The 12,145-nt window shown below is 41.1% G+C and overlaps 1 protein-coding gene across 1 annotated transcript in view; it reads right to left on the bottom strand.

The window, feature by feature from the left end:
- CHST11 (carbohydrate sulfotransferase 11) overlaps nucleotides 1-12,145 on the bottom strand; it is a 322,041-nt gene that overhangs the window by 308,981 nt on the left and 915 nt on the right.

The following is a 12,145-nucleotide window of genomic DNA, read 5'->3' as shown; positions in this document are numbered from 1 at the left end:
GCATACTAAACTACTATACATGTTACTTTACCACCCCAGGTTTCAATCTTCTCCTCTATTAAATGGAGAAAATTAAACTAGATGATCTCTGGGCTCCTCCCCTCCCCCTTCAGATCCATGATCTAGAACCAATAATGAGATAATAGCCCCTGACTCAGACATAAATACTGGAAAATGACCAGGAGAAGGAAAAGGCAAACCAGCCTGGTATCTTTACCAAGAAAACCCTTTCTTTCTTTAAAACAGCGTGCTAGAAAATAAGAACAATGCAGCAAGTCTGGGGATGCCTCAAACTAAGACTCCTAAGCCAGGTCCATGGCCTCCCAATTTCATTCCAAATCCTGCATTGACTCATGCCCCTTTTGGTTGTATTTTGAATGTTTCACATTTTGAATGTAATAGGGGTCAGAGGAATAATTATGTATTTAATTAAAAGAGGCAGAACCTTTTCATTCAGCATGAAGATGCTTTCTATCTAATATATATGTGATTTTGTAAAATGCTACAGTGATGGAGAAATCCTTAGCAGGGAGGCAGGGGATTAATGCTGAGCTATTCTTCACAGGGCTGGTTCATACAGAACTGAGCTATTAATGTGTCAACAGAAGAGAGGTCAGCCTCATCCAGCAAAACTTCCATCTACAGAGAAGGAGAGACAAAGAGAAACACAGAAAGAAATAGAGAAAAAAGTGAGACAAAGATAGAGACACAGAGACAGAGAATTCAAGTTTGATTGGATTTTGTTGAGAATTAAAAACAGTTTCATTCAAACAAGGGTATAAAATAGTGAAAAGTTGGGGCAACTAGTTGGCACAGTGGATAGAGCACCGGCCCTGAAGTCTGAGGACCTGAGTTCAAATCCATCCTCTTAATACTTCCTAGCTGTGTGATCCTGGGCAAGTCACTTAACCCTAATTGCCAAAAAGAAAAAAGAAAAACAAAACAGTGAAAAGTGATGAATTTGGAAGTCAAGAAGACTTGATTTCAAAGATACTCCTGCTCTTCCTCCTTGTAAGTTATGTGATATTAGGAGAGCCTTTTTTAGGAGACTTTTTTAGGAGAAAGAAGACTTAGAGCCAAAGGACCTGAATTCAAGTCATGCTTTTGAGGATTTACCATCAGCAAGACCCATACTTGGACAAGTCATTCTCTTCTCTGAATTTCAATTTCCTCATCTGTGAAATGAAGAGCAGCTAGGTGGCATCATAGTACATAGAGCATTGAGCTTGGGGGTTAAGAAGACCCATCTTCCTGAGCTCAAATCTGAACTCAGAGACTTCCTAGCTGTGTGAGCCTGGGCAAGTCACTTAACCTTGTGTGATTCAGTTTCCTCATTTGTAAAATGAGTTGGAAAATGAAAATGCCCAGCTCCGCCAGTATCTCTGCCAAGAAAAGCACAAATGATGTCATAGAGAGATGGACATGATTGACAATGACTGACGATCAGCAAAATGAAGGGGTTATGCTATATATCTTCTAAGATTCCTTCCAGTTCTCAAAGTATGATCCTAGGATTGGAGTTAGAGGCCAGCTAATTTAACATATAGCCAAAAGTAAACTCTAACAGAACTTGGACAAATGGTCATCCAGCCTTCTACTTGACATCTTTTAAGACAGAGCCCACCATCTTTCAAGATCTCCCATTCTACTTTTAGCCAGTGGTCATCTTTAGGAAGCTTTCTGACATCCAACCTAAATGAATCTCTTTGCTACTTCTACCTACTTCTGCTCTGGGTTCTGCCCTCTGGGGCCAAATGGAACATAGCCAATCTCTCTTTTATATGATAACTCTTGGGTACTTGAACCCAGCTTCTCTGCTCCCACTGAGCCTTCTCTTTTCCAAACCAGACATACCCTTTGTTTTTTATCCCACGCAAACACAATCAATCGTTGAAATAACAACTGAAGATGTTCCAGCTTTCCAAATACCTCATTTTACACATGAAGAAACGGAGTCAAGGGGAATAGATTATGTGTCACCTGTTGAGACTAATCAAAAAAATGTTCTGATAGGCTGCACATCTCTAATTGTTTGTGAATGAAACCTAACACATGGCAGGAAAAAAACGAGTGAGAAATAACAATAGATATAAAGAGAAGAATAAGAGCCAAAACTAGAATAGGATCTCCAAGCCCTTTCCCCAAGGTGCTTAGAGAGTGCTAACAATACTTTTAGGCTTCCTGAAGCACAGAAACAGCATAGTTTGGGGCCTAGTTAGCAAGAATTACCTCGATGATAAAACGAGAAAATGTCATATGCACTCCTCTCCCCTTCCCCATGTACCTACCACTCTCTCTGGCTCAATGAAGTTTGAAGTATTGGCCCTGGACTCAATATCCATAGTTATGTTTCTGAGAAGCAACAGAAAAATGGAGCTTGGAAGGACTTATTTAGGATGAAAGCATGAGAAGAAGCAGGAGGTATTGATATAGGAGATGAGTACCTCTGATGAAAATGTTGGAGAGTAGGTGAACAGGGAGGGAAAGAAGGAGAGAGAGAGAGAGAGAGGGAGAGAGAGAAAGAGAGAGAGAGAGAGACAGAGAGAGAGAGACAGAGAGAGAGAGACAGAGAGAGAGAGAGAGAGAGAGAGAGAGAGAGAGAGAGAGAGAGACAGAGACAGAGAGAGAGACAGAGACAGAGACAGAGAAGGAGAGAGGGAGAGAGAAAGAGGAAGGGAAGGAGGGAAAGAGAAAGAGGAAGGAAAAGGGAGGGAAAGGAAGGGAGAGGGAGGGAGAGAAGAAGGGAAAGAGAAAGAGAGAAAAGGAGGGAGAGAGAAAGAAATCTAAGTGGTAATTTGGGTAGTGGCAATCAAAAGTCAAGTCAAATATACTTAACATATTTAACATATATTGGTCAACCTGCCATCTGGGGGTTTGGGGGAAGGAGGGGAAAATTGGTACAAAAGGTTTTGCAAGGGTCAATGCTGAAAAATTACCTATGCATATATCTGGTAAATAAAAAGCTATAGTAAAAAGTCAAGTCAAGAAGCATTTATGTGCCAGGCACAACTACCATAATATACCTTGGAGCCCTAGAAGGCATAGGACATTCCTACTGGGTATGATAAGATATCTACCCTGTATTTTGGAAATATAAGTTTTTAAATAGGTTAATAAAAAGATTTTGGAATGATTTCAATTAAGTTTTTTTGAAAGCACTTAAAATTCAAGTTCTGATACTTCAAAGGTTAAACCTAGGCTGTGTGGGGAAGCTCTGCTATCCAGAAGGATTCATCCTCTCAAGGGAATCTAGGCTTTGATAGCCAGGACTGGTAAGAATCTCAGAACTATGAAGCATTCCCTCCTTTCTCTAGAAAAGTGGAGGCTATAGATGTTGAATATAGTATAGATTTCTGTACAGAATGAAATTATACCTCCTCTCACCAGGATTCTTTTAGGGAAAGAAACTTGTAAAGCTGATTTTGAATGGAAACACTGCAGATTTTTATTTAAAAGGAAGATGAAGAGAAAATAGCTGTTTAAGACCTAATATTGATTTAATTCAAGTCAAAAGAAGCTTAAAGGTGTTTTGTTTTGTTTTAATAAACAAGGTAGGTGGAAGATGTTATTTGTTTTTTAAACAAAGAAATTTATAAAAATCAATTTTATTGAGAGGTACCATAGTATAGAGGAAGGAATCTAGGCTCAGAAGTCAGAATACCGGAGTTCAAATTCTTCCTTATAAATTTACTCCATGTATGAGCTGTCATTTCACTGTTTTACTGACTGAAAATTTAGGAGGTTGGATTAGAAACCACTGAGATCCCTTAGTTATAAATGGTTCAAGGTGACATTAACTACTCTGCCTGATAACTAGAATGACCTGTCAAGCTGCCGTTGCTACTCAAAGAATGAACCCAACCTCCCCATGCCTGTTTCTTTATTTGTAAAATGAGAAGCTTGGACTAGATCATCTAAAATCCTTCTAGCTCTAAGATTATATACCTTTCAACCCCAAGATAGTCCAGGCTGCACTACTTTTTAATCAATTATTTATTATTAAGAATTATTAAGAAATAATCTCCATAATAAAGCCCATTTTTAAAAGAAAGAGTTGGCAGTGAAAGGAAACAGCATTGAGTGGACCTACTTCTCATTCTAATTAAGCTATGAAACCAGGCTCAACCCAAATTGGTTTGTGATTCTAAGCACAGAGAAGCTCAGAAATTCAGAGCTGGAAGCAACATCCCAGACCATTTAGGTCAAACAAATTGCTGAAGAGGAATCTGAAATGCAATAACCCCTTTCCATGATCATCCGGTGTCTTCTTGTAAACTTCCTGTGATGTGGAATCTGCTAGCTCCCATTCTATCTGTGGCTAGCATTCATCATTAGAAGGTCTTTCTTCATTTGTGTGTGTGAGAGGCAACTGGGATTAAGTGACTTGTCCAGGGTCACACAGATAGTTTTAAGTGTCTGAGGCCAGATTTGAACTAGGGTCTTCCTGACTTCAGGGCTGGTGCTCTTTCTAACTGTTCCACCTAGCCACCCTAAAGAGTTTCTTTACATTAAATCAAGATCTGCCCTTCTGCTATTCATTTCTACAAAGACTAAAATATTTTTCTTCTTCCAAATGTCAATCCTTCCTTAGACTTTGAGGGATTGTTTGTCTATTCCATAAACACAACTACTACTGTTAAATTAACATCTCACATTTGAGTCCTACCCCTTCATTCCCCTCATGTCTCTTTCCCATTTTTCTTTTCCTTCCTTCCTTCCTTCCTTCCTTCCTTCCTTCCTTCCTTCCTTCCTTCCTTCCTTCCTTCTTTCCTTCCTTCCTTCCTTCCTTCCTTCCTTCCTTCCTTCCTTTCTTCCTTCCTTCCTTCCTAACTTCACAGGGAAAAAAAAAAAAACAATACACTTGTATTTGGAGTCAGAGAATACCAACTTCAACACAGTGTAATCTAGCACAAGTCACAATTTCTGTGGGCCTCAGTTTTCTCATCTGTAAAATGGGGTTAGTTCAGTAAAGGGGTTAGATTAGATGTTCTTTATGGCACTTTCTAGTTCTAGAGTTTGAGACTGCAAATTATGTTTAAAATCTGCTACCCTTGTAGACAAAGGAAATTCTGAAGTTAAAAATCAGCAACAGTCCCTGCTTTTATATTGTTTTTTTTTCTATGGGAAAATGGGGAGGAGTATTTAAAGTGAACTTTATATAGAAAGAAAAAAGATAAAAAGCCATGTTGATTTTTTTTTTTAAAGAAAAACAAAAGGCAGGGGGAGCTAGGTGGCCCAGTGGATAGAGCACCAACCCTGAAGTCAGGAGGATCTGAGTTCAAATCTAATCGAAGATACTTAATACTTCCTAGCTGTGGGACCCTGGGCAAGTCACTTAACCCCAATTCCCTCAGCAAAAAAAAAAAAAAAAAAAAAAAATTTAAAAAAGGAAAAAGACAAATATAAGGATCCACATTTCCAGAAAGTCTGTGGCTATAAAACACTTCAGATCTTTCTAAAAAGTGCTTAATGCTAATCACAAAAATACCTTTCCTTTACTTAAAAAAGAAAAATAAAATCATAGATACTTTATCAGTAATCTGGCCAAATGAAAATGGAATGGAAAAATTGCACCAGGGTAAGTCTTCATAAAGCAGAACATCATCCCTTTGTCCAGGAAACATGAAATAAAGGGAATATAAATTATGAGGGAGAAGGGGATCAGAGAGAGAGTCAGTGGTATTAAAGGAAGTCTGCTGTCTCCATTTACAGTTTCTGTTGTAGGAGCTTTGGCTTCCATATATAAAGTGAAATCCCACTGAGCCCCACAAAAAGGAAGATCCTTAAAAAAAAGGCTGCCTACTTTCTGCCTTCTTCTATAGGTAGACAATATCTGCAACTAAATTCTGTTCAGTAGATATGATACCATTCAAGTAATTGAACAGAGGAAAGGGAATCCATCTATGGAAAGCTACCAGGAGGCAGAGTAGGCTCAATCAAAGGAAAAACTTCCTAAGCATAAAGGTTTTCCAAAAATCAATAAAACTGGCTAGCTCTGAAGATGGTTTTTTCCCCAGTCACTTTTTTGGGGAGGGAGAGATGGGAAGAGGGAGGATGTTCAAGGAGAGACTAGGTTACCATTTGCTGGGATATTGGAGAAAGAATTCATCAATTGAGAAGGGAGTTGGATTCAGTACAATAGAAATTCTACTTCTGTGATCCTAAGGAAATCCCTTATCTGGCCTCAGTTTCCTCATTTGTAAAATGAGAGTTACTCTAGATATCGTCTGAGGTATCTCACAGCTCTAGATTTGTGGTGCTATTACCTTAAGTCATTTTCCCTCTCTATGCCTCAGTTTACTTATTTGTAAAACTGAATGGATTGAATTAGGAGTTTTTTTTGAGTCCCTTCTTGAGGACCTGTAATACTATCGCTTCTGTGGCCCTTCCTAAAGTGCTAAAATTCAATGAATCTATAAAAAAACAAAAACAAACCACAGCTTATCTTAGTATTCTTCACCATCCACACAATGTATGATACTTTAATGTAAGGCATAAACTATAAGCAGATATCTTGATAGGCAGAGACCACAGAGAGACTGCTTAAATTTTCACTGAATTCAACAAGATTTTACGCACAGGCTCAGAGTGACCTTGGCAGACCACTGAGAATCCTAAATACTAGGGCTCTGAAGCCTTCAGAGGTCATTTGGTCCTTTCATACCCTGGCTCATTCATTTAATCTGTATCTTTCAAGTGCCTGTTCTGTGGAAGGCCTGTTTCTGTTTCCTCATCTGGAAAAAATGTGTTACTTGATTTTAAGATCACAGATTTAGAGTAGGAAGCCCTGTATAAATTGGTCTTTTCCACTCCCTTCTTGCCATTACACACACACACACACACACACACACACACACACACACACACACACACACACCCCACTATCTGAAATGTTCTCTCCATCATCCATCCTAACTTCCTTCAAGTCTCAGCTGAAGTCCCACCTTCTGCCCAAAGCCTTTTCCCAGCTTCCCTTAATGCCAATGCCTCTCCTCTGAGAGTGTCCCCAATTCATTCCTGAAAAGATTGTGTCAAAATACAGCTCCTGGAGAATAGAAAATGTTTTTGCCCTTCTTTGTATCCCCAATAGTTAGCACAGTGTCTGGCACTTAAAGATACCTCAACAAATACCAAATTCATTTACTGGAACCTTAGAGATGAGCAAGTTCAATTCCTTATTTTAAATTAGGGGAAACTGAAGGCCCAGAGAAGTTAAGCCCCTGTCCTGGGCCACACAGGTAGTTGAGCTGTGAAGCTGATGTTCATGAGTCTAAATCCAGCCCTCTCTGCTACATTGCAATGACACTCCCAGGCTTATTATGAGGAACAGACTTTGTAAGCCTGCAGGCAACATGCACACCTGAAATGTTGTTACAGCATCAGTTGGGAAATCCTATGATTCTACCTGATAACTAACATTCTGTCTGAGCTTCTCCCGGTATGAGATACTGTGCCTCTGGCATCATGTTTACAAAGTCCCTGGGTAGTGGGCATCCTGTGCCTGCCTGAAGCTAATATAGCATACATGAGATTCCCCCTACGGCTATTTATCTGCACTCTCCTGGCAAAAGATGGTAATGGAAGAAGATCATACTTCCAGAACTTCAAAGGATCTTAGAGATCCCATTAACTCAACCTTCTTTATTTTGCAGGTAAGAAACCTAAGACCCAAAGAAGTGAAATAACTTGTTAGAAGATCCTAGTTCTAGAATCAGCCCTTCATTTTATAAGTGAGAAAACTGAGGTCAAAAGAGGTCATTTATTACAGGATCCTAGTCTAGAGCCAGCTTTAGAAGCCATCTATACTAATCCCTTCATTTTACAAGTGGGGGAATCAAAGAAGTAAAGTAATTTATTATAGAATCTTAGGTCTAGAGCCAGCCATATTCTAATCCCTTCATTTTACAAGTGGGGGGACTCAGGCACAGAGAGGATCTTTTCCTAAAGGTTCAAACCCAGATCTAAATTTACTCCTTCCACCTTGATTCTCTGTTTCCATTTGGGATCTACTGTTTGTCTGATTGTAAATCATTATTGGTTACTTATTTTCTACACTTAGAAGATAAGTATCTATTTGTTAATTTAAAGCTAATTATCCACAAGCAAGCACAAATGCACACTGAATCATCAGCAACAAACATTCTACCTTATAGAATTCATATGTCTATTGAGCTGAAAGAAACCTTAGAGGCCATATACTCGAAGCCCCCTTATTTACATTTGAGGAAAGTGAGGATCAGAGAAATGAAATTATTTTCTCAAGGATAACTAGAAAGTAAGTGATCTGACTCCAGAGCAGAGCTCTACACCCACCCCCTGCCAAACTGATTACTCTTTCAAGTTGCAAGAAGATTGAAATACAAGTATCCAATACGGTGGAGAAGATTCTGTATGGTATTTTAAGATATCTAAGTCTTAACACTAGAACTGTATAAATGCCACTAATTAGGAAAGTCAAATCAATCAAGGAGTGCTCCTTTGGGATGGAGACAGTCTTTAAAAAAGCCAAAGGGGACTGAGTTCTAGACTTCAGGTGGGAAGGATACGAGTTCAAATTCAGCCTCAAATATGTACCAGCTATACCTCTGTTGCTGCTGTTACTGAGTTGCCATGTCATGTCTGAACTCTTCCATTTGGGGGTTTTCTTGGCAAACATAATGAAGTGGTTCAACATTTCCTTAGGTGGTTCATTTGACAGATGAGGGAACTGAGGCAAACAAGAGTAAGTGACTTCCCCAGTCACCTGTGTTTGACGTCAGATCTGAACTCTGGAAGACTAATGTTCCTGACTCCAGGCCCAGCACTCTATCCACATCACCAGTTGGTCCTAGACAAGTTATGTAACCTGCCTGGTTAACCTGCCTCAGTTTCCCCATCTGCAAAATGAAGGGATTGGACTAAACTGCTTCCCAGGCCCCTTCTAATTCTAGTTATAGGAGTTAATCAAAGTTTATACACACACACACACACACACACACACACACACACACACAGAGATATATATAAAATGCCCTCCTCCAAAAAGTTTTCCCCTTAAGTTATGTTGGCTTCAGACAGTGATAAACCCTGCCTACAGGCCATATAACTATTGGGTCTCTCAAGTGACCCTCAGGATTTTCTTCAAGGTTAGGATCAGTGCTGTTGGACAGACCGTCCACACCGGGAATGTTCCAGCCAAAAGAAATTGCAGGACTACCTGCATTAGGGTGCAAAGTACTTAAATCTAGTCTAACCCCCTCCCCTCTTTCTACACATGAAGAAACTGAAGTTCAACTGGGAAGTGAATGTAAACTGTTTGCACTACTGTCTATCTACCCAGGTTACTTATACCTTTGGAATCTAATACTTAATGTGCAACAAGAAAATGGTATTTACACACATATATTGTATCTAGGTTATATTGTAACACATGTAAAATGTATGGGATTGCCTGTCATCTAGGGGAGGGAGTGGAGAGAGGGAATGGATAATTTGGAAAAATTAATACAAGGGATAATGTTATAAAAAAAATTTTAAATTACTCATGCAGAAGAAGAAGGAAGGAAGGAGGAAGGAAGGAAGGAAGGAAGAAGGAAGGAAGGAAGGAAGGAAGGAAGGAAGAAAGAAAGGAAGGAAGGAAGGAAGGAAGGAAGGAAGGAAGGAAGGAAGGAAGAAAGAAAGAAAGAAAGAAAGAAAGAAAGAAAGAAAGAAAGAAAGAAAGAGAAAGAAAGAAAGAAAGAAAGAAAGAAGAAGAAGAAGAAAGAAAGAAAGAAAGAAAGAAAGAAGAAAGAAAGAAAGAAAGAAAGAAAGAAAGAAAGAAAGAAGAAAGAAAGAAAGAAAGAAAGAAAGAAAGAAAGAAAGAAAGAAAGAAAGAAAGAAAGAAAGAAAGAAAGAAAGAAAGAAAGAAAGAAAGAAAGAAAGAAAGAAAGAAAGAAACTGAAGTTCAGGCAGGTTACTGATTTCTCCCTGATTTCTCCAAAATCAACTAGATCCCAGATCTGAACCTCAGTCCTAACTCCAGATCAACATTTTTTTTTCACCACACAGTAGGTGTTTTAAAAATGGGACACATCAGTTTCCATTGTACAATGCCGCCTCCTTTGATTTGTTGAAAGGCTCGGATGGTTGAGGGGGGAAGTGTTTTATAGTTATTTCTCAGGGTAGATTTCAGGAAATGCTTCTCTCAAATGAACCCCATCACATGCACCCAGATACACGAGGAAATCAATGAAAAGTATTATTTCAGTGCCATCCTACCAACACACTGACATATTATAGCCACACTATCCAAAACATCTCCACACAATAAACAGTGATCACATTTTTCTAAAGAGTTTTAAGGCAGAAAGAGACCACAACAGTAAAATGTGAAGAGGCTTGAAATCCTCTTCAGATCAAGCCAAAAGCTTTGTTAGCAAATGCTTTTTTTTTACTTAGTGCAGGATTTGCATAAACAAAGACAGTGTCAGAAGGATGCCAACTACCCCCCACAACCCAGGGAGGGGTCAGTCACATGGTCACTGGCGGCTCCAATGTGTCTTAGCGTGTCCCTGTCTGTCCTGTCTCCGATGAATTCCTCTTTTTACCTCTGGAAAAACCACACTCCACTCCAGAATTGTCTGGCTGCCGGAATGTGACTGAGATCCATTTTTAAAACCCCTCTGAGTATTTTACAACCACCGACCACCAGGCTGGGGGAGGATACCTAATACCACTGCAGTTTGGTGACAGAAGGCTAAAAATATCCAAATGAAAAAAGCAGCCTTTTTCCAGGGCTGGATCAGATGTCCAGTGGTCCTGGGCAAATGACCGGCCAAGAACAACTGTCTAGTCAGAGAGGATAGCTTAGTGAGCGGGTAGTGACAAGAAACTCCGGGATCACGGTCTCTTCCAGGTCCACGGATAGCGAAGCTTGGTGTCTATTCACGTCCACGCATGCAAACAGACAACACAAGGTTGCAGCTGCTTAAGTGTAACAGGCACACATTAAGGGGAAAGGAGGGAGGGGAGGAGAATAGCTAAACACCATTTATTTTCCTGGAAGGAAATGAGATTGCAGCTCCTTCCAATTAGGAAAGCAAACTGGTGGTACTGGAGAAAGGCGACTTGGAAGTGTGAAAAATGGATTAAGCAAGGGCTGGGCAGGAGAAAAAAAAGCAGGGGCCCCAGGGAACGGGTCAGCCATTCAACGTCTCCTCGGGCTCTGCTACCTGTTGGGCTGGAAATCAGAGCATCGGAATCAGGGCTGTTGAGTACTGGAGTGACTCATTCTCCAAAGTTCGGTTGTCTGACTCTTAAGGTGTGTTTGCTTTCCTCTTTAGGAGAAGGGACTGGAAAGGATTCCCGCCTGATGTCCCGGGGCTCACAAGTGCTCTGAGATAATCTCTCAGGAGCGGCACACCTGGAGGTCCCTGGCTTCCAAAGGCCCAGATAGAAAAGGGAGTAACTTTATTCCAAAGAGCCTCGGAGCGGAGTGGAATAAGGAGGGAGATCTCCATCCCTTTCGGGCAGTCTTGAGGGTAGAGAGAGGCCTAGCGGCGAGGTCATCATCAAAACAGAGACCACCCCTGGGTCCCAGGACTCTGCTCCTATCCTGAGTCCTGAACAATTGTAGGACGATGGGGAGAAGCAGGAGCCGGGCTTCCACCTCTTCTCCCCGTACCTGTTCCCAGCGGCTTCCCCGAGGCTAGGTGAGAAGACTTCGGATTGGGGGCAGAGGAAGACGCCCCCAGCCTTGGGAATTCTGGGTACCATTCTCCTGCCTCCAGTTCCACCCCTTTCTCCCGGCGGTCAGGTACTTCCTCCTCTCATTTGACACCGGGTCTGGAGTGGGGTGTCTGCTTCTTTCATCAGGGGGTCTCCCCACCCCGGTCAAAGAAGCACTCCGGCTCTCCCGATGGACAGCTACGGAGCGGGAGGAGGTCTAGCCCCCTTCTACTCCGCCACGGAATCCCACTGCTGGGCCTTTCTCTCCTAATGATCCCCCAAAGACATAAAGAAGGGAGGAAAACACACACACACACACACACACACACACACACACACACACACACACACACACACGCACACACAACTACTGCCCATGGAGAAGCCCTTAACCCCGAGTCCCGGGGCCATGTCCTTTCCGGCAGAGCAGAGAAGCAGGCGATCGCCTCCTGCGGCCACT

This window comes from Sminthopsis crassicaudata, chromosome 5, assembly GCF_048593235.1.
Source record: "Sminthopsis crassicaudata isolate SCR6 chromosome 5, ASM4859323v1, whole genome shotgun sequence".
Classification (NCBI taxonomy): Eukaryota; Metazoa; Chordata; class Mammalia; order Dasyuromorphia; family Dasyuridae; genus Sminthopsis; species Sminthopsis crassicaudata.
Note: the sequence above shows the minus strand (reverse complement) of the source record. Positions and strands in the feature narration are given on the sequence as shown.